The following is a 22,391-nucleotide window of genomic DNA, read 5'->3' as shown; positions in this document are numbered from 1 at the left end:
CCTAATGGGGCATGGGGGTGGGATGTGGATGTCTAGGGTGCTTAGCTTGTGGTCGGATCTGACCAATGAGGAATTGACCTCTGGTGCGGAACACCGGTTGCCTATGTTGGTAATGACCAGGTCTAGGAAATTACTGCCCCTGGTGGGGATGTGGATAAGTTGAGCCAAGGCAATGGAATTTATGAATTCCAGAAAACATTGAGCAAAAGGGTGCATGAGTAATTTTCCCAGTTAATGGCGGGGTAGTTGAAATCACCCATTATTAGGGTGTTAGGTTGTACCCTAATATTTTCCAGTGTACCATGAAATGAGGATTGGGAATCCTGGGGCATAGTGGGGGATCTGTAGCAAGTTACAGTTTGGCTTGCGGTCTTGCCCAGAGTTAGTTGCACTTGGATAATCTGGGATGCATTATGCTGAGCAAATAGCCTGGAGGTGTGGATATTCTTAATGAATATGGGCACACCTCCACCTTTAGTGTTTCGGTCCAGGTTAGGTAGCCGAAAGGTGTGTTATGATTTATAGCCTGGTAATGCAGGTGTGCTCTCTGGAGCCTTGAACCAGGTCTCTGTCACTGCACAGATGTCGATGTTCTCCATTTTAGGGAGTGCCTCAGGTGAGTGCATTTTGAGGTTCAAACTTCTAGCATTGAGTAGCATTTCTCTCAGATTTTGCTTGCTTGAACCTGTTACAGTGGTGAGTTTGTCATTTGAACCTTGCCTAAAAAAGAGACTATAGGGGTGGAAAGAGCCTTAGCCGGTATCCAGAATCCTAAGGGAGACAGGTGCTGGCCATCTCTGGCAAAGCATCATGGTCTGTCGATCATGCCATCCCAGCAGACAGATACTGGATCACCTTAGAATGACACCAGTAGCTTAACCAATTGTTGAAGTCAATCATTTTGTCCTTGTACTGTGGTATAATTCTGGGTGATGGCAGGATGCTACTCAGGTCTAGGATCATACCTGACTGGGCTACAAGATCAGACAGCTCCTCCATGTCTCTTTTCATGTAGTCCAGGGAGGTACATCTTAGGTAATTCATACCAACATGGACAATGATAGAGTCATATTTGTACTTGTTGTGGAGTGACCCTAGTGCATGCATTATGTGATGGATACTGGCACACAACAGGCAGCTGACAGTAACTTTCTCCTTGTTTAGCCTAGTGAGTAGAACATCAGTGTGCCTGACTATAGAGTCACCTATGACTAGAGTGTTGGGTACGTTGTTATACCTTATGGACTGTGGTTGAGTGACACACTGAGTTTGTGGGCTATGTGTCATTTGGGTTGTGTTGGGGGGGGTAGAGGTTGCTTGCATTTCTGCTTTGGAGGTCCCTGTTGCTTGGGCAGATTTTTATTGAGAGCCTCTGTGAATGTAGGTGTATGGTTTGTGTTTCTGTGTGTGTATTTTGGTGGTGTAGGTTTTGAGGGACTATGATGAGTGTGGTGTGGTGCAAGTGTTTACCCTCTCCTCTTGACTGTCTAGTCCAGTCTTGGGAGAAGAGAGCTTTGCTTTCAGTTTGGCTATATAAGTGCATCTCTCATAGGTTGTAGTGTTGGGTGGTAGGAGGAGAGGGTTGTCTGTGTACAATTGCTGCATTGCCCCAAGATGCCCAGATTCATCAGGTAGACAGGAGAAAAGACTGGGAGCTATCCCTTAGACATGCCTGGATAGATGCTTATTTATTAAGTACTAAAACCTGCTTTCCTCTAGAAAAGTGAGGAAAGTTGAGCTCTGTAGTCATTTGTAGCTTATTTATTGCTTACAACAAGTTCTGGACAGGTTTTGAGTGCAAAGAAACAGATCTGAGTGGTAAAACTAAACAAAAACTGGCTAGTTGTAAGGGAAAATTTGTAGAGCAAACTTTATGGTGCCTGGAATAGTTTAACCCTTGCTGAGCGGCAGAGGCTCAGAAGCTTGCAAACAGTCTTGGATGCAGCAAATCTGTATCTGGACTAGACTACTTACATGAAAGGCAGGAAACAAGCTTAAAATGTTTTTTTCTAAAGTGGAAAGGGAGTAAGGAGGAGCAGAACTTAACTCAAGGTTAAGAACTAAGTGGGTTGGCCTTCTCAAATGTTATCCCTATATTAGGTAGAATGAGGTAATGACACTAAACTGGGAGGAGTGTCCCAGATCAAATTTACAGTAGGGGCGAGCATCTGCAAAGCCACCAAGTATAAGAACAGGATACCAATAGGAAGGGAGGGTGGGAGGGAAAAATGAGTACAAACAAACCCAAACAGGTGCTTAACAAATGTAGAAATGTTTCTGTTAATACCTCATACACAGTAAAACTAGCTAGAAATGTATGCAGCAGACAATAAAAGTGCGATAAATAACTCATAAAAATAAGCAAAAAACAGGATACTTAATGTTATATATCGCTGATCAGCGTTTGCTCAGTGGCCTTCCTCCGATTACCTTAGTGTGAAATGGCAGAAACACTCACAAGTTAACTTAAGAACCAGAAAGTTGAAACCTGAAACAACTTAAAAAAAAACTCGAACCAATGAGGTGGTTACTCCAAGCCATAGTTCAGGTAAACCGAATCAACCAATGACCATAAACACTCCACTCATACTGAAATGCAAGAACGGCTTTGGCTAAACTAAGATGGCATGGAACATGTGCTCAGACACACAGCCTCTACAAACAAACAACTAGGCCCAAAACGCAAGCCTGAATATGGACAATACTACAACTACCCACACTACTTAGGTAGAAAAAACAACTGCATACATGTTTATCACAGCAAAAAAGAAGCAGTGAGCCTTTAAATTAAAGTTTTAAACAGATAAAGGAGCAAGGAGACTCTAGAGAATTCTTTTAACTGAAAACAGATAAATTATATGATGTACTCCTTGGCAGGAAATCAGAACAAACAAACCCAAACAGGTGCTTAACAAATGCAGAACATTTCCAGTTATACCTCACACACAGTGAAATTAGCTACGGAAGTATGCAGCAGACAATAAAAATGCTATAAATAACTCGTAAAAATAAACAAAAAGCAGGATACTTAATGTTATATATCAAAGATCGGTGCAGCTGTTAGCATTGTTGCCTCACAGCAAGAGGTTCTCCCGTTCGATTCCCAGCTGGGGCGCCTTCAGAGTGGAGTCTGCATGTCCTCCCCATGGCCGAGTGGCATTAAAGACATGAAGGTAGGTGCGTGCGTGAATGAGCATGCCTTCCTTGAAGGTTGGGCATCGGGCTGGCAACTCAGCACTGTAAAAATCCACTGATACTCTTTAGTGGACGGGAGGTCCACTGTGGCAAGCCCTACCCAGGAAAAGCCAAAAGACTTTTATCAGGGTTTGTTCAGTGTCCTTCCTCCGATTAACTCAGTGTGAAATGCAGAAACACTCACAAGTTAACGTCTTAAGTAACAGAAAGTTGAAACCTGAAACAGCTTTAAAAAAAGCTCGAAAGAACTAATAAGGTGCTTATTCCAAGCTGTAGTCCAAGTAACCCCAGTCAGCCAATGACCATAAACAGTCCCCTCTCACTGAAATGCAAGAATGGCTTTGGCTAAACTAAGGTGGCCTGGAACATGTGTTCAGACACACAGCCTCTACAAACAAACAACTAGGCCCAAAACGCAAGCCTACATATGGACAATGCTACAGCTACCCACACTACTTAGGTAGAAAAAAAACTGCAGAAATGTTTATCACAGTAGAAAAGCAGCAGTGAGCTTTTAAATTAAAGTTTAAACAGATGAAGGAGCAAGTAGACTCTAGAGAATGCTTTTAACTGCAAACAAATAAAGTATATGATACACTCCTTGGCAAGAAATCAGAACAAATAAACCCAAACAGGTGCTTAACAAATGCAGAAAATTTCCAGTTAATACCTCACACACAGTGAAACTAGCTAGAAAAATATGCAGCAGACAATAAAAGTGCTATAAATAACTCATAAAAATAAGTAAAAAACAGGATACTTAATGTTATATTTCGCAGATCAGTGATTGCTCAGTGCCCTTCCTCCGATTAGCTCAGTGTGAAATGGCAGAAACACTCACAAGTTAACTTAAGTAACAGTAAGTTGAAACCTGAAACAACTTTAAAAACAACTTGAAAGAAACAATGAGGTGGTTACTCCAAGCCATAATCCAGGTAACCCAAATCAGCCAATGACCATAAACACTCCCCACTCACTGAAATGCAAGAATGGCTTTGGCTAAGCTAAGATGGCATGGAACATGCGCTCAGACACACAGTCTTTACAAACAAACAACTAGGCCCAAAATGCAAGCCTAACTATGAACAATGCTACAACTACCCACACTACTTAGGTAGGAAAAAAACAACTGCAGAAATATTTATCACAGCAGAAAAGCAGCAGTGAGCCTTTAAATTAAAGTTTTAAACAGATAAAGGAGCAAGGAGACTCTAGAAAATGCTTTTAACTACAGACAAATAGGTTATATGATACACTCCTTGGCAGGAAATCAGAACAAATAAACCCAAACAGGTGCTTAACAAATGCAAAAAATTTCCAGTTAATACCTCACACACAGTGAAACTAGCTAGAAAAATATACAGCAGACAATAAAAGTGCTGTACATAACTCATAAAAATAAGTAAAAAAACAGGATACTTAATGTTATATTTTGCAGATCAGGGATTGCTCAGTGCCCTTCCTCCGATTAGCTCAGTGCGAAATGGCAGAAACACTCACAAGTTAACTTAAGTAACAGTAAGTTGAAACCTGAAACAACTTTAAAAAAAACTTGAAAGAACCAATGAGTTGGTTACTCCAAGCCATAGTCCAGGTAACCCAAATCAGCCAATGACCATAAACACTCCCCACTCACTGAAATGCAAGAATGGCTTTGGCTAAACTAAGATAGCATTGGACATGTGCTCAGACAAACAGTCTCTACAAACAAGCAACTAGGCCCAAAACGCAAGCCTGAATATGGACAATGCTACCCACACTACTTAGGTAGAAAAAACAACTGCAGAAATATTTATCACAGCAGAAAAGCAGCAGTGAGCCTTTAAATTAAAGTTTTAAACAGATAAAGGAGCAAGGAGATTCTAGAGAATGCTTTTAACTGCAAACAGATAAGTTATATGATGCACTCCTTGGCAGGAAATCAGAACAAACAAACCCAAACAGGTGCTTAACAAATGTAGAAAATTTCCAGTTATACCTCACACACAGTGAAATTAGCTAGAAAAGTATGCAGCAGACAATAAAAATGCTATAAATAACTCGTAAAAATAAACAAAAAACAGGATACTTAATGTTATATATCAAAGATCGGTGCAGTGGTTAGCATTGTCGCCTCACAGCAAGAGGTTCTCCCATTCGATTCTCAGTTGGAGCTCCTTCTGTGTGAAGCCTGCATGTCCTCCCCATGGTCGAGTGACGTTAAAGGCATGCAGGTAGGAACGTGCGTGACTGGGTATGTCTTCCTTGAAGGTTTGGCATCGGGCTGGCAACTCGACACCATAAAAATCCACTGCCAATCTTTAGTGGACAGGAGTTCCGCTGTGGCGACCCCTACTCGGGAAAAGCTGAAAGACTTATTAGGGTTTGCTCAGTGTCCTTCCTCTGATTAGCTCAGTGTAAAATGGCAGAAACACTCACAAGTTAACTTCTTAAGTAACAGAAAGTTGAAACCGAAAACAACTTTAAAAAAAGCTCGAAAGAACCAATAAGGTGCTTACTCCAAGCTGTAGTCCAGGTAACCCCAATCAGCTAATGACCATAAACACTCCCCTCTCGCTGAAATGCAAGAATGGCTTTGGCTAAACTAAGATGGCCTGGAACATGTACTCAGACACCCAGCCTCTACAAATAAAAAACAACTAGGCCCAAAATGCAAGCCTGAATATGGACAATGCTACAAATACCCACACTACTTAGATAGAAAAAACAACTGCAGAAATGTTTATCACAGCAGAAAAGCAGCAATGAGCCTTTAAATTAAAGTTTTAAACAGATAAAGGAGCAAGTAGACTCTAGAGAATGCTTTTAACTGCAAACAAATAAGTTATATGATACACTCCTTGGCAGGAAATCAGAACAAACAAACCCAAACAGGTGCTTAACAAATGCAGAAAATTTCCAGTTAATACCTCACACACAGTGAAACTAGCTAGAAAAATATGCAGCAGACAATAAAAGTGCTATAAATAACTCGTAAAAATAAGTAAAACACATGATACTTAATGTTATATATCGCAGATCAAGATTTGCACAGTGCCCTTCCTCCGATTAGCTCAGTGTGAAATGGTCCCAGCCTCCCTTCCACAGGAAATGGCTTCAGCTTCCCTTCCACAGGAAGACAAATATTATCCTCTGACACTGATGCCTTACTGTCAGCCTGGGTAGTACTACTCACCTCTGCCCTTGTATTCACTATTACAAAGGGAACATCAGTACCTACCATTAGCTGTGGCTCACCTTCACGCTCACTGCTACAGGTTAGCTCCCTCCCTGAAATAGTCACCTCACCAGCCCTGTTTTCAGGTGTGGGGGTCTGTCTGGTTCTCCCCCATGCTACCAGCCATTTTGTCTGGGCTGCAATCAGATACAATCTTTATGGCCAAACCAGGCAATTTAATTTCAGACTATTTTTCAATGTTAGCTGGACTGATATTAACCTCTTCTGTTCCAGTATTTTCTGTTACAATACATTCATTTTAACATTTACAATACAGTCTGACGTGCAGTTGTATTTCTGTTCTATGCAGCAGGATACACTGTTGGTACATTTTTTAACACAAGCAACTTTACAAATACATTTTCAACACAAGCATCTGTATAAATCAGTTTGATGCACAAATGACATATAATTCTTTACAAAATCCCAGCTAACTATGCTGGCATATGTTACACATCCACTGCCCTATTTTTCCTGGCATAGCTGGCACTACCTGACATCATCGCAATGAGTATAGTGCATGTTGCCACACTGTAAACTTGAACATAAGCTGGAATAAAAAAGGGGAAGAGGTAAATGTTTTCCATAGCTACACTTAGTGAACTTATTTGTACTGTTTCTCTTGTTTCATTATTTTTAAAAATATGTCCTAAATTCCCAGCTGATGCATTGTCAGTAATGCAGTGATATGAAGAGTAAAGCCAGTTCTCAGTATGTAAACAGATTATGTTCTCCCTGTATGATCTAATTTAATGCATCCTATTCCCAAATTTCACAGCTATATTCAACATAATTAATATAATGTCCTTCTGATTTCTTATAACATTTGTTGTAAAGTTAAATTTTGTTTTCACTACCCATCCCTCTCATTCTGTACTCTTAATACTTGTCATTATAACTGTCTGTCAAGTTATGAGTATAAAATTATTTGGGTTATATTCTTAGGTTCTTGCGTATGCATTGGTATACCCCATGTTTACTAATCTTTTTTTTTTTTTTTTTAGGTGGTTTATGGTTTTAGCAAAATAATCTCTCTGTAGAATTAACCTTGGAGCAAACAGATAAATAGGTTATCCATCTTAGACTGGATTCTGTTATCTGACCCCACTCTAACATGGCACTCTGGCTGTCTACTTGACAGTCAAAGTGACCATCAACCAACCTACCTAATTCGGAACAGACCCCATTACATAAGCCAACCCAACCTCAGAGTAATATGTAATAAAAAGACCTTTAAAACAACGGACTTCATCAATTCACTACAAAGCTGCAATGGACACCCCTAAAACTACTATCTCTAGATGACGCCATACAGTACTTTAACTCCACTTTCCTGCAAATCCTAAACTGTCATGCCCCCTCCAGAACCATAAGACTAAAAGCTAACTATGCTCCATGGCTAACTAAAGATACTAACACTACAATGAAAGAGAGGGATCTGGCCTGGAGTCAATATCAAAAGAACAAAACCAGTAATCTGAGGCAAACCTACCAAGAACTTTGAAACAAAGCCCAAAAAACAAATCAAACTAGACAAAAGTAACTACTACAAAAACATGCAGGAAAAATATGCCAACAATCCTAAGAAATTTGTGGCTACAATAAATGGCATAATCCACCAAGGTATGCCACCACTCCAACCCCAGTACTACCAAACAACCATGACAACATTCCCACACAATTGACAAGTTCTTTACTGAAACAGTCCAAACCATTACCAATGCCCTCAATACCACTAGCAGCCCTATACCAGGTGCTAGCAAAACCCGCCCAACTACTCAAAACAATACCACCACTTTTTCCCTACACCTTGTACCCACTAAAATTATTTCAAAGCTCCTTAAGAAACTCTAACCAACCACACTAGCTGCTGTCACCCTAACAGCCAAATTCCTTTAGATAGCAGCAGACGCTATAACCTATCCCGTGTCCATCCTCATAAACAGGTCACTTGCAAAATTCAAAGTCCCCACCCTATGGAAAACATCACACATTATTCTACTGCACAAAGGGGGCAACTCTTTAGAACTCACCAACTATTGCCCATTCGCAATACTCTCACCTCTATCCAAGATATTAGAGAGAGTTGTACATTCCCAACTACTATGGTACCTCTTACAAAACAACTTAATCTCCAAACCCCATGGCTTTATACCATCCCACAGCACCACCACAGCATTACTGTCATTTACAGATATAGTTAGCCACAATAGAAACAAGGCACTATTTGTATCTTCCATTTTCTTAGACTTATCTAAAGCCTTTGACATGGTAGACCATAACATTCTTCTCTAAACTTTATCTACCCTAAGCCTCAGCCCCTCCACTATATCATGGTTTACTAGCTACTTATCTGTTCGACAGCAGGCAGTCCTATGGAATGACTAGCTGTCCCCCCTGCTACCAGTATCCATAGATGTCCCTCAAGGATCCATCCTTGGCCCACTATTTTTCTCACTATTCACCAACCACATCAATTCCTCCTCACTCACAGTGTCATAGTACAATACACAGATGACACCACCCTTATAAGTGCTGCCCCCACCTTAAAGGAACTGCAAATCCTCCCTCAGAACACTTTTACTCTAGCCAAAACATGGTTCACAAACATCAAACATTCTTAACCCCAAAAAAACTAAATTAATTATTTTCGGCCCAGGTCTTGCTCCCCCCTCAACAACACTTTCACCATTCACTCCAAAGATAACATTCAAATCATTCCAACTGCATACACTAAACTCTTAGGTGTAAAAATAGACAATAACCTCAAATTTGACATTCATATAGCACAGACCATTAAGAAAGTTAATAAAAAACTAGGACTTCTCTATAGGAACAAACACTTTATAACTAAACAAACCAAAGCTACTATTGCAAGAACTCATCTCTTATCCATCCTTCTCTATGCCTCTCCCATCCTTACTAATCTCCGTCAGAGTGATCTGAACAAAATGGAATCTTGTTATAACAAAATAGCCAAGTTTGCTACCGAAACCTCATACAAATCCCACCACTGTCTCGCCCTTAACCAATTCAACTGGCTCAAGCTATCTTAACTACTTCTGTTTAATCAACTCACAATAGCGCATAATCACTTCTAACTTCCAGAAAAAAAACCTACACTTCAAAATATAATTAACCCCCACATCCCTACCAGAGTCTTATGATCTAGTTCTCAGAACCTAATAAGTGTTATCAGACACAAAAATTATGCTGGCAAATCTTTCTTTGCCTGCACTGTTGTCAAAATCTGGAACTCGCTACCTAGCCAAATAACCTCTACTACCTCCACTACTCATTTTAAGAAACTCCTGAGAACCCGCTTCTCAAACAATTGGCTTTGTTCATGCTACTCCCCAGGTTAATGTTCACCAATACCATGTTCAAGGATTCTACTAAAGGTCCCCTAATTCCTTTCACTGTAAAGCTTAATAATCACTGGTTATTTCTGTAACACAATATTGAGAGTACTCATAATTTAGAAAGAGAAAAAATGTTTCTTGTCTTGATATTTTATATTATATATAAACCCTACTACTAGAAAGCTGTATGCTGACTTTACTAAATGAATTGTTAATCTGTACATAACTTATGTTTCTATGGAACCTATATCTCTGTATCATATTCTTGTGTAATTTCTTTATGACATGCTATTGGAGCTTTTCTCCCCGGGCCTCCGCTGAAAATGGATGTGTGTCCAATCGGACTTTCCTGGTTAACAAATGTAAAATAAACACTAAAAATGCAATGTTTTTGCTTAGTCCCCTTTATATTTTCACCAACACTTATGTTTAGTGATAATCCTTTTCAATCAGTTTTTCAACAAAATTTATTATTTTTGAAATACTCATGGTAGGTCTGTTGTTAATAAACATTAAATGTTCTTTAAACTATAAAATATAAGAAAGTGCTCATAATGGACCTGATGTAAAGAGACTGTTTGGACAGTACCTAAATTCAGAAAGTGTATATTTTGACACTGGATACCTTAAAAAGCCCAATTAATAAATAGTACATTTCCCTTCTCAAGGTACAAAAAATACAACATAAAGACTGTTTAGAAGAAATAGTTTGGCTAATAAATAATAATAATAATTATAATAATAAGCAATTTAAAGCAATAATACATTTCAGTTTAAATTTCAGTTTGCTGATCACCTCATACTTTTTCCCATAAATGCCTTCTTTTCTCTTGTTTTTTTTAATCTCTCTGGAACACGCTGATCTCCAGAACAATCAATTGATCTAGCTTTTTAGCAGCTTTTAAGGTTATGTATCAGATTCTAAGACTGGAAACCTTGGGACCAGGGTCAAAGTCTGTGGAATTTGGATCTTTGGGTCTATAGGACATATGCAGAGCTTCTTTCTTCATGCAGTATCACCTCACAAAACTCTTGATAAGCATTAGTAATGTTCCCAGGCCTTCATATTAGCACTTTAACTTCCACAGCAGTTGTAAGAGGCTAGTGTTCTTGCCCTTAACAGCATTATTCAGGTCCTAGATCTCAATATGCATATGCATTCTATATGGTTGGTTCTGAGGATACATAATCCCTAATTCTTTTATGCATTTTAGCTCCTGCTCTACTCTTCACATCACAGCAACCAGCACATTTTGTGGCACATCCATCTCCAAAATGCATTCTTACAAGGGACATCATATAGGATGGTATGATCATAGAATTATAGGAGTTAATAGGCAGACATATTAAGAGACCATTTGCTCCTTGACAATACCCACCTTCATTGTGTGCTTTCCATTTGCAGTACGGCAAAACATCCCAGACCAGGAATGAACTTGCACATACCCATTTGGTCATCAGGTACTTCTTGAAAGATGTGAGGGTGTTACTTTGGTTGACATGCAATGGCAATTTGTTCCAGAGATGAGGTAAGCATTGGTTAATAAATATGCCTCTCCAACATCTTTTATTTATGTTGTGAAGGTTTAGATACTTAATCCAAGAGTCTGGGAAGTTGTTTCTCTAATGTGGTTAAAGTGATCCAGCAGCAAAGGATCTTTCATCACACAAGATGCAAGCCATAGATATCATATCAGGATTTTATAAGAGACAGATTACAGGGATAGGTCAATAAGCCTACTCTGCCAATGGTATTTCATATCAGTAATCCTTTTAGTTAGGAAACTTTGTGGTCATTCTAGCTGCATGATATGTCTGGCAAGGTACATGCCAGAATGGGTATTTTATTCTTTACTAGACTAACTGGGTTGAGCACAGCGGGAATAATAACTTTATTTGACCTGGAATAGATACCTTCAGAAATCAAGTTGAGTTAGACAGAATAATGGAATTATACACATTCTCTGGCAACACATTCAAGGTGCTTGAGACAACTTTACAAAATGTTTTTCTATGATACTTAAAGTAAATGTAGATTTTTTTTTCAGTTGGGAGATCTCTTGACTTCTCAATTTGTATGTGGAATTTCTAACAAAAAGCTTAATTCTAAGCAGAGGGCAACACATATCTCTCAATAGACTTAACTGAGGTCACTGAGTAAGAAATGAACCACAGCCTTCACTGACATCCACAGTTTCCTGCAAGGAAATACAGTGATCACGACAGTTATAGGCCCTGTGTATGAATCTTAGCATCTTATTCTCTATAGTTTGTAACATAATATTGTTGACTGTGTGGAGAATGGAGTGTTGTAATAGACAAGTTATTTTCAAGTTTTGATAGCAGTATGTTGACTGTAATTGCCCATCTAGCTTCTAGCAATACAAGATGGGATACTCTTTATAGCACTTTCAGTTGGTTACAAGTTTCAGTAATCTGTTGTTCTGTAGGCTTGGTGATGGTCAATGTTTAGTATACAGTAATGCCCAGATACTTTTAAATGATGGCACAAAGTATTAGAGTAATACCTAACTTCTTAATTAGCACTGATGTGGAATTAGCTATGTTTTATGGGTAAACCAAAAAAAAGTCTCAACTTGATGTCGAACCAGCAGCCAGCTTATATACAGGTCTATGAAGGAACGAACCAGACCAATGTAAATTATCCAACCAGTTTATTACAAAAATATTAAAAAACAGGTCAGGGGGGTTTCTCCTTCTGTTTTGGGGACTTCTTCAGAACCAATTAAGCATATTATCCACCTTCAAAAAATACAATCCAAATGCTATCCTTGAACAATTAAAAACAGATTGCATTCATAAAATTCTGCTACATTGTTTCTTTAAGGGGCTTTGCACCATCTAGTCCACTCAGCAGTGGATGTGTACACTGGCTGCTAAGCTTTGTTTATCTTCAGGGAGCATGATTCATTATGTTTGCGTGGTGTGCCGCCATGTTGAGTATGCAGTTTCAGGGTGTGTGTGCAGTGACTGCTGAGCACTGGTTACCTTTGTGGCGCATGTTTGAGTGGTGTGCCACAGTGCTGAGTGAGAAAGGCTGTCCAAAAAAAAAATGGCTGAGAAAGCCAGTGATATGTTAATTACTGGTGATGCCTGTTTCACTTAAACTAGGGCCATTAAATCTTCTTAATAATGTACTTGGGAAGTGGAATGCATCATAGGTAGCCAATCACACAGTCAGCATCTACAGAAGAGCACTATACATGTTGCATACACCCTACAATCTGATTTCACCCCTGTACTCTGCACCAGTGAAGTACAGACTTGGGAGTTTTAACTGAAGAAATAACTAGGGGCTGCTGCAGGTCTGCTACATTTGTATGTGCTAGATGCTGAGGTCAATGCTGCTACTGCTGCAGCTGACATTAGGCCTAGACTGAAAAAGAGAAGAGTGTTCAGGCCCAGGGTAACCTTCCAAGAGCTACATGATCTGGAGATTGTAGAGCACTACAGGGTGGACAGAGACATACTACAAGAACTCACTGAGCTCTGCCGCCCTCAACTCAGACCCAGAGCCAACAGAGGGGAACTAATCCCAGTGGAAACAAAGGTATGTGTAGCTCTTAGGGTACTAACTGCAGATACATTCCAAAGACCAACTGCGGACAAGATGGGGGTCTCGCAGGCATCAACATCTAGAGTACTCCACCAATTCCTGGATGCCATTGCATTTATTTTCCCCACACCCCTTAGGAGAGAGCCAGCAGTATGCAACACTTCTACCATGTAGCACACTACCCTGAGTTACTGGGTGCCAAAGATTGCACTCATGTACACATCAAAGCACCACCCGGTGAGGAGGGTAGAATCTACGTCAACTGCAAGGGGTATCACTCCATCAACTGCCAGGTCATGTGCAATTCCCATGGCATTATCATGAATGTGTGTACTGGCAGCCCAGGTAGTTATCACAACTCCCATATTTGGCATGCATCACAGCTGTACAGATGTTTGCTAGGGGGGCATCTCACATGGCCATTTACTGGGGAATGCTGGATACGGACTGGAAATGTGATGATGGCACCCATCAGAAATGTGCACACACCCACCAAAGAATGCCATAATGAGACACATGCACAAACTAGGAACATCATAGAGTGTGTGTTTGGGATGCTGAAGTCATGGTTCCAGTGCCTTGATATATCTGGTGGAGTTGCAGCACTCTCCAGCCACATGTGCATAGATGTTCACAGTATGTGCCATGCTACACAATATGATCCTGTGGAAACAGCTGCAGTAGGATCAGCAAAGGGAAGGGATACACATCCTCCCACCAGTGCCTAAGTCCCCACAGTCACACCCACAGGAGAACTTGGAGGAGGAAACCCCTGAGGTTGTCCCCGTAGGCAGACATAGGTATGCCCAGTATGCCCTGGTCTTGGCCAAGAGGCAACACATAGCACATGCACTAACAACCTAGGGACTGACACCTTACTCTGACTCGCACACAAATATTAAAAATGATGCCAGGCAAACCATGCAGCCTGTACCTAACCATGTATTGGCTGTGTACTGCATGCATCAGACAGAGTTAGCCCTGAACTACAGTTCTGTCAATTGCTGCATTCACAAGGTAAATCACTCAACTACACACCACTTGTAAGGAGCACTATAATAAGCAGGTTCCTATTATAAGGACAAAAGTCCAAAATATCGAACAGCTGTATATGCGAAAATGCCATTCATCAATGTGTTTTTTGTGAGATTGCGGTACAGTGAAGATCAGGAAATTTGCCCTTTCCTCATTGTAGTGCAATCTTGGAGTTGGTATATATAATAAGCGGGGGGGTGTGGGGTGCACCCACAATAAAGGGTTCGAAGTCCGGCATTTTCACTGTTTACAGCGTTCGTTTATATAAACTTTCGTTCATATAATATAGACCCTATATGTATGGACCTGCTTCCTGTATGCAAGGGAATATAGTGGGCTAATTGGGGAAATGTAACATCCACATGGGACTACAGATATCCAGTCCAATAGTATGTATTCCGTAATATTCACTAGGCCTCATGGTTGGAACATTCATTACAGCAGTCAAGGTAGATGTTAAACAGTGGGTTCACATGATATTTGCACTGCTGTCTATGGCAGCAGATCATGTGCTGTTCTTCCCCCACCCCCAACACACCAGTGTTCCTATACAACTGCTGTAACAGTAAGTCTGCAATGATATATCAGCAGACCAGCCAATTCCAGGGCTGTGATATAGAACCTGGCCACACATAGTATGTGTCACATAACTCAGGGGTGACAATATATGTCTGTATGCTGTTGATTGTGTGAGGAATGGCACCTCTTTGCCTGGTGGATGGTGTGGTTTACTGGGCTAGAGACATTAGCATGAGTAATGGTGTTGATGGTTTGAATCTGGCAGTACCCACATCTTTTGCATGTAAGTTACTCATGTGGTGGTATTCCTACAGACTGTCATTCCCCTCATTCTGTTACTGCAAGACAGCTGGACAAAGTCAGAGAGAATGGGGAGACAAAGGGCCAAAACTACAGACAGACATTACACCTGCTGTAATAAACCTAGAAGTTGACTAGTATAACAACGGGTTACAACAGAACAGAATAGCTGCAGGATGTAAAGGGCATTACTTAAATGTGTCAGTAGTTAGTACAATTCAGTGACTGCATTATAGAATATTATACCTGAGCACCACAAATGCATGCAGAACAGACCAGATGTATGGAGCGAAATTCTAGACATTCTGCAAAAACATGTACAGTGAGAGGTATGCAGTCTGCCACCCTGTGTGTGGTGTTACATTATGTACCTCAGTCACATATTAAGTAAAGCACACAGCTGGAGAATGTCTTGAACAATTTCAGGGAAGTGTTGTACTGCGGAAACAGGTACAGCAGCCAATGTCTGCAGCACACAAAATTCTGGATCTGAGTAGAGGTAGCTATGATCTGGAGTCACCTTGTAAGTGCTGACAGACTCACTGGGAATGGTCAACTTCTAGGTTCATTACTCAAGCTAACTTGAGTGCACATGTGTTGCCTCTTCCTCACAAAGACCTGCTATGTGGAAACACATCTGTACATACAGACAGCTATGTATATATAGCAGTCTGTCCCTATCCCCCTCACCCATGATTAGTGTATCTATCAGTATGTATCACATATACATATATATATATATATATATATATATATATATATATATATATATATATATGCATATATATATAGCTGTATACATTTCAGTGATGCATACATTCTCCATATATATCTATGTAACAATTTACATAAACATACACACACAGCAACATTTAAAGAGACATCCCTGTTATATAAAATTCACACACACACACACACACACACACATATATATATATATATATATATATGTGTGTGTGTGTGTGTGTGTGTGTGTGTGTTTGTGTGTGCACTTAAAACCGAGAAACTGCATACGAAGAGAAAAAACAAATGCACGTAAAGACTTCAACAGCTAAGGAATAAAAATAAAAAAGTAGAAAACGATACTAGAACTGGTGCTTGAGCATGCTTTTGTTCTTTATTGTGTAAGAGCGTCTTCAGAAAATGACTCCACTGTCTACAAATGATCCTGAAATAGTCTGAGCAAAGCAATTAAAATTAGTAGCAACCAATGACAGTTCTGTTTCAAGTGACATCCTATCATGGTTTTCTAAGGCCCATCAATAATAAATAGTATTCATGAATAAACATAACCATACTGGTAAACAAGAGAAGTCTTAGAAATATGTGTAAAAAATTAGTTTACCCATTTTAAAGCAAATTTCAAATTAATATTGTCATTTAACCCTGTTGAATAGTCATCTCCTAGTAGGAGCATCCATCTAAGTTCTCTCACTTCAGGCAAGGTAGCATTGTCTTATGCAACTGTTTGTTATTCATGCCATTCTTTTTACATAGGAAAAACAAGCAGAACACTGTCAGACCACATTAAAGAACACTACATTGCGATAAGGGGACATGACCCCAGAAATGCTTTAGCTAGACAATCCTATACTTGCATCCAGTTTGAAAATGTTTTTATTTTTTGTTTTAGTGCAGGTGGATTTATTTTTTGGAGACTACACTACTTTGCTTGAAGTCAGAGAACTTACATAGCAGCTACTTCTAGGAGCTGACTATTCACCAGGGTTAAATGACAATATTAATTTGAAATGTGTTTTAAAATGGGTAAGCTAATTTTTTACACTTATTTCCAAGACTTTTCTTGGTTATGTTTATTCATGAATACTATTTATTATTGATGGGACTTAGAAAACCATGATAGGATGTCACTTGAAACGCAGCTGTCATTGGTTGTTACTAATTTTTATTGCTTTGCTCAAACTACTTCAGAATCATTTGTAGACAGTGGAGTCATTTTCTGAAGACGTTCTTACACAGTAAAGAACGAAAGCATGCTCAAGCACCAGTTCTAGTATCGTTTTCTACTTTTTTATTTTTATTCCTTAGCTGTTGAAGTCTGTGTGTATATATATATATCTATATCTATATATATATATATATATATATATATATATATATGTGTGTGTGCGTGTGTGTGTGTGTGTGTGTGTGTGTGTGTGTATGTGTGTGTGTGTGTGTGTGTGTGTGTGTGTGTGTGTGTGTGTGTGTGTGTGTGTGTGTATGTAAGAATGTCCCCACATACCCCTTGGACTGCTGAGGTTATCTGCACGTACACATCACAACAGTTGTCCAAAGGAAACAGACCAAGGCCGCAACAGTACATAACCCACTCACCCACAAAGTGGAGTGTCATCCTGTAGACAGACACAGGTAAGCAGGTGTTGTAATGTACATTGGTTTCAAAGGATGCATTGGACAGGCTTTTTTTGTCCATGGCCACGTTAGCCTATTTAACTGCAACCAGCCACATATGGCCATACTGATAACTGTATACACATAGTAAGGATATTAACAGGTATCCCACTCCTAGGACACTAGATACAATAACAGTACCAAGCAATATCACTCTGCAGGCCGCACATGATGTCCATCAGAAGGCCACTTTGTGTACTCCACAAGTACTGTGCCTGCAATCACATATATAACAGACATAACCTGTGGTGCATGCATTAAGTACTGAGAGCTGTAGTGTACAATGGTAGATAGGTAGTAGTTCTAATCTCACATTAGCCAACTGTGTGTGCATGTGTACACGTGCAAGGGCATGTGTGTGTGTGTGTGTGTGTGTGTGTGTGTGTGTGTGTGTGTGTGTGTGTGCATTTGTGTAAATATATCCCCTTACAGCACTACGGGCATACCCATATGGACTATCTCTGTGCAATGGTTATGCATTTTATGGCCCTGTGACTTGCTGGCCTCTATATTGCCCTCCTTTACAAGGCCTGCTGATGTCATCCACCTTAAGAGTGCTGACAGACAATCTAATGTCAGATAAACTCTGTGGTGCATGTGATAAGCATTGTGAGCTATAGTGTATAATAATAGATGGGTAGGGGTTCTAATCTCACGTCAGCCAACTCTGTTTGTGTAAACGTATCCCCTTGCAGCACTATGGAGATGCCCAGATGTTCTATCTGTGTGTAGTGGTTATGCATTTTATGGCCCTGTGTCTAGCTGCTGTCCCTAAATTGCCCACCTCTACATAATCATAACTGAGGTCCGTCACCTGCCTGACCTGGACACAGAATATTTGTAGATGTGTCAACTTCATCACCACACCTTCTAGATTTGTACATTCACAAAACCCAGGTAACACATAGCAAGGGTACCAGACCATATCACAAGGTATGAATGCATGATTACACTGACCGCAGCCATTGTCCCTGATATACTGTCCTACACATAAACACCTAGGGAGCTATGCATGCATACTGCCGTACCTTGCTGATATATTTCTGCTGTGCTGCCATGCCATCTTGTGTTGCTGTATTACTGCCATGTGTCCATGATCTATAACCTCAGACTCCTGGAACAGAAGCATACACAGGTCCGTGATACCCCTGTCATTCTGTAACACTCCCACCAGTCCATCATCATTCAACAAATGTACACAAAGTGTGATGTGTAGACATGACACATGCCAGCATACAGTACCTGTTGTCGCCCACAACAAGTGGCATAGCAAAACAATACTGCAAAATGCAAGTACATGTCAAGTAATGTAGCCACCCTGTGCATCAGACACTAGTAGCATTTTCCAGCATCGATGGCACAGATGGCAAGATATCATCACATGCACATGGTGTGTTGTGGGGGTACTGGAGGCCTAGGCTCTTCCAAATAGTTGACAGCATGTGTGTGAGTCAGGAAGGGGTGTGGGTTAGATGGGTCATGGAGAGGTGCCATGTGTGTCTGTTGGTGACCTGCATGTGACAGTGGTGTTTGAGTGTGTGTGTGTATACACAGTCAAGCCCAGTGCTAGCCCTACATATGTGCAAGTGGGACAGCTGTGGACTATACATGGTAAAGTGGACAATTTGCCATCTCCTGCCACAAACACAGGAACTGGCTCTGTCAAGATAGCAGTGGTACCACCACACCCATAGTCAGATGCAGTGCTAGTACCTGACGGTGACTGTAGTCTGCTGGTACTGTGTCCCCCATGGGACCACCCAGGACCACATGCCCATGGCCTGTCATGTTGTGGTGTGGACAGCACAATTCCCTATGTAGTGCTGGATGTACTGCCACTATGGGTGCATGGCCACGTGGACACTCAGCAGATGATGTTACTGACCTACATCCTCATGTCTGACACCTAACTCCAACCAGATGTTCTAGCACAGATGATGTGCAGTCCCAGACATTGTCTCAGCCCACCATCTATCCACTGCATCAGTGAACCGATCCAAGGTGTCCTCAACATGGTGAAGGTAGTCACAGATGTCAAACTGTGCTACATCCATAGCCTTAAGCAATCATCTGGTGTTACATTCAGAATGTGTCTGTGCCTCCATGATGGTCAAAAACATGCCCCGAGTGACCCGTGATGTGACACTTGCAACAGGTGATGGATGGACAGCAGTCCTCCTATCAGAACCCCTGTCAACCCAACTGTGTGGGACCTCACCAGCCTTCTGGCTATAGCCAGTGTCTACACTCACTGATGCCCTAGTTGCCACACTGTCCTGTTCAATGTCACCACATTCTGACTTTCCAGTATCTGTGTCCTATGGGGACTAGATATGTATGGACATACTGACTGTGTGTGGTGACAATGGGGGCAGAAGAGCGATATCAACCTCTGGGACAAATTCAGCCCCCAAAAAAACCACCTGTGCCTCACTATAGCCACCATCATCATCAGTGTCCAATGAGACACTGATAGGCTGTAAGGAGGACAGACTCCACCCCTGTTGTCACCTGTGAAAGCAAGACAAAAGCAGTACATTACTAACTGCACATTTATGTAGGGTAATCCACAGACAGTCATACAAATGAGGATCCACAACTGCATTTTGTGTCTCACATCTTCTCATTTCCACTCCCGTGCTCAACAAACAACCTCACAACATACACAGACAAGTCAAGCCCTTTATAACATGCACTTCACACATCCAGTTAAAGTTGCCAGTACACACTGTCTGTAAGGTATGTCATATGACACTATATGTGATAGAACTACACATAAAACCCAGTATTCCTGTCTTGAGAATGATATGCCAGTAGTAGTGTCACTGGCTCAGGTATGTACTGTCTCGCTCTTGTGTTTGAACAGGCATCTTGGAATAATTGCCTCATGTATACCAGGCTGTGTAGCCGCTCATAACTATAAGTACAAACGTGTCGATATTCATTCAAATATACACCTGTGATTACCCAGTCTATGAACTGTAGTTAACTGTTCCAAAATGAAACATACTACTCTGGCTAAATACAGCATTTGTACATAGGGCAATATGGCAGCCCTTAACTTTCATGGAGTATATATGATCTGTAAAAAACAGTATCACACTTACCAGGTAAAGGATCATGGACTTGTGCCATACCTGACAGACCTATGAAATGGAGAGGGGGAGGTATTGTCATCACCACTAAATGTTGCAACACTACAGGGTAATATGTGCATATATCCACATGTACAGCAGCTACTGTGATACTGCCTGTATTGCTGAAATTCTGAGTATGGTGCACAACTGAGTATAAATGCCTGCACCTCTCCCTAATTCACATAGACCCGGCACCCATGTACAGGAATCTACAGCCTACCACAGTGACTGAGAGAGTATTACACTGATGAACACATTATGCTTACTTGAATGCTCCTCTGCTGTGGACACTGTGACACCCACCTCCACGGGTTTCACTTCATATCATCGAATTACCATTTCATCGAATTGCAAATCATCGAGACCAAATCGTCAAAAACTCAATTCATCGAAAACTCATTTCATCGAATCTCAAATCATTGAAAACTATGAAGCAACCACAAATAACATCCCAGACACTTTGTACTATGTTTATGCAGGGGGGCAAGCCCCTTCACCCCATGTGGGGCTCCACCACACCCGTAATTAAATATACCAACTCCAAGGTCGCACTACAGTATGGTTAGGAAATTACCTTTTTCCCACTGTAGTGTGACCATGGAGTTGGTATATTTAATTACAGGGGGGGTGTGGGGTGGAGCCCCCCACATAGGGGGGTGCAGGGGGCTTGGTCCCCTGCATAAACATAGTAAAAACATTGTGGAATGTTATTTGTGGTTGCTTCATAGTTTTCAATGATTTGAGATTCGATGAAATGAGTTTTTGATGAAATGAGTCTTTGACGATTTGGTCTCGATGATTTGCAATTCGATGAAATGGTAATTCGATGATATGAAGTGGAACCCCTCCACGATGTACGGTGTGATGGAAGCTTGGGAGCTGTAGTGTGTTCCTAGGTTCACCAGGAATTCTTCTGTGGCTGAGACTGGTTGTTCTGTCGTAGGCTCTCCACCAGAGGTGGTATAATCCCTGGCAACAACAACTGCCCTTCGTCATGCAGCATGCAGCATGTCTGTGGCCCAGTGTCGAACCTGCTCATAGGTCCTGCCCTGTTGGCACAAGGTCTTCCCACAATACTGCCAGCTGTCTCCAATTATGCCTCCCCCTTGACAACAAGGTCTGATGGTGCAGTCTTAGTCCATCTACTATTATGCCATTCTCCACATCTGATAAGGGGGCATGTCTTCTATGGTACATGGTTCCTGAAAGACAATAGAAGGGGAACACATTAAAGGACCAGATACATGGACGTCCACTATGTACAGATCTAGCATACCCATAATGGCCTGCACAATTCACTGGTCCCTCACACATTATACCCCAGGGTCTGGCAACACACTAACTGTGTGGATACCACCAAGATATTAGCAATACTGGGGTATATCCTTGTGTGCCATGACATATTCTACTGCATGTTCTTACACCCAGCACTGCAATCTACTGTGGTGTGTCCCCTATGGGCAAACACCCACTAATATTTTATACAGCCACTGACAGACAAATAGCAGTGTGCTACTACAACCACTATATGGGGACACTCCAGCAATACCAGTGTGCCACAATGACAGTAAACAATGCAAACCTGCTGTAGTATATGTTCCCTGTAGGCATCATACCTCTCAATTATAGAGATG

The sequence above is a fragment of the Protopterus annectens genome, chromosome 17.part0, assembly GCF_019279795.1.
Source record: "Protopterus annectens isolate FY-2018-M chromosome 17.part0, PAN1.0, whole genome shotgun sequence".
Lineage (NCBI taxonomy): Eukaryota > Metazoa > Chordata > Ceratodontiformes > Protopteridae > Protopterus > Protopterus annectens.
The sequence above is the reverse complement of the archived record's forward strand: the minus strand, read 5'-3'. Positions refer to the sequence as shown.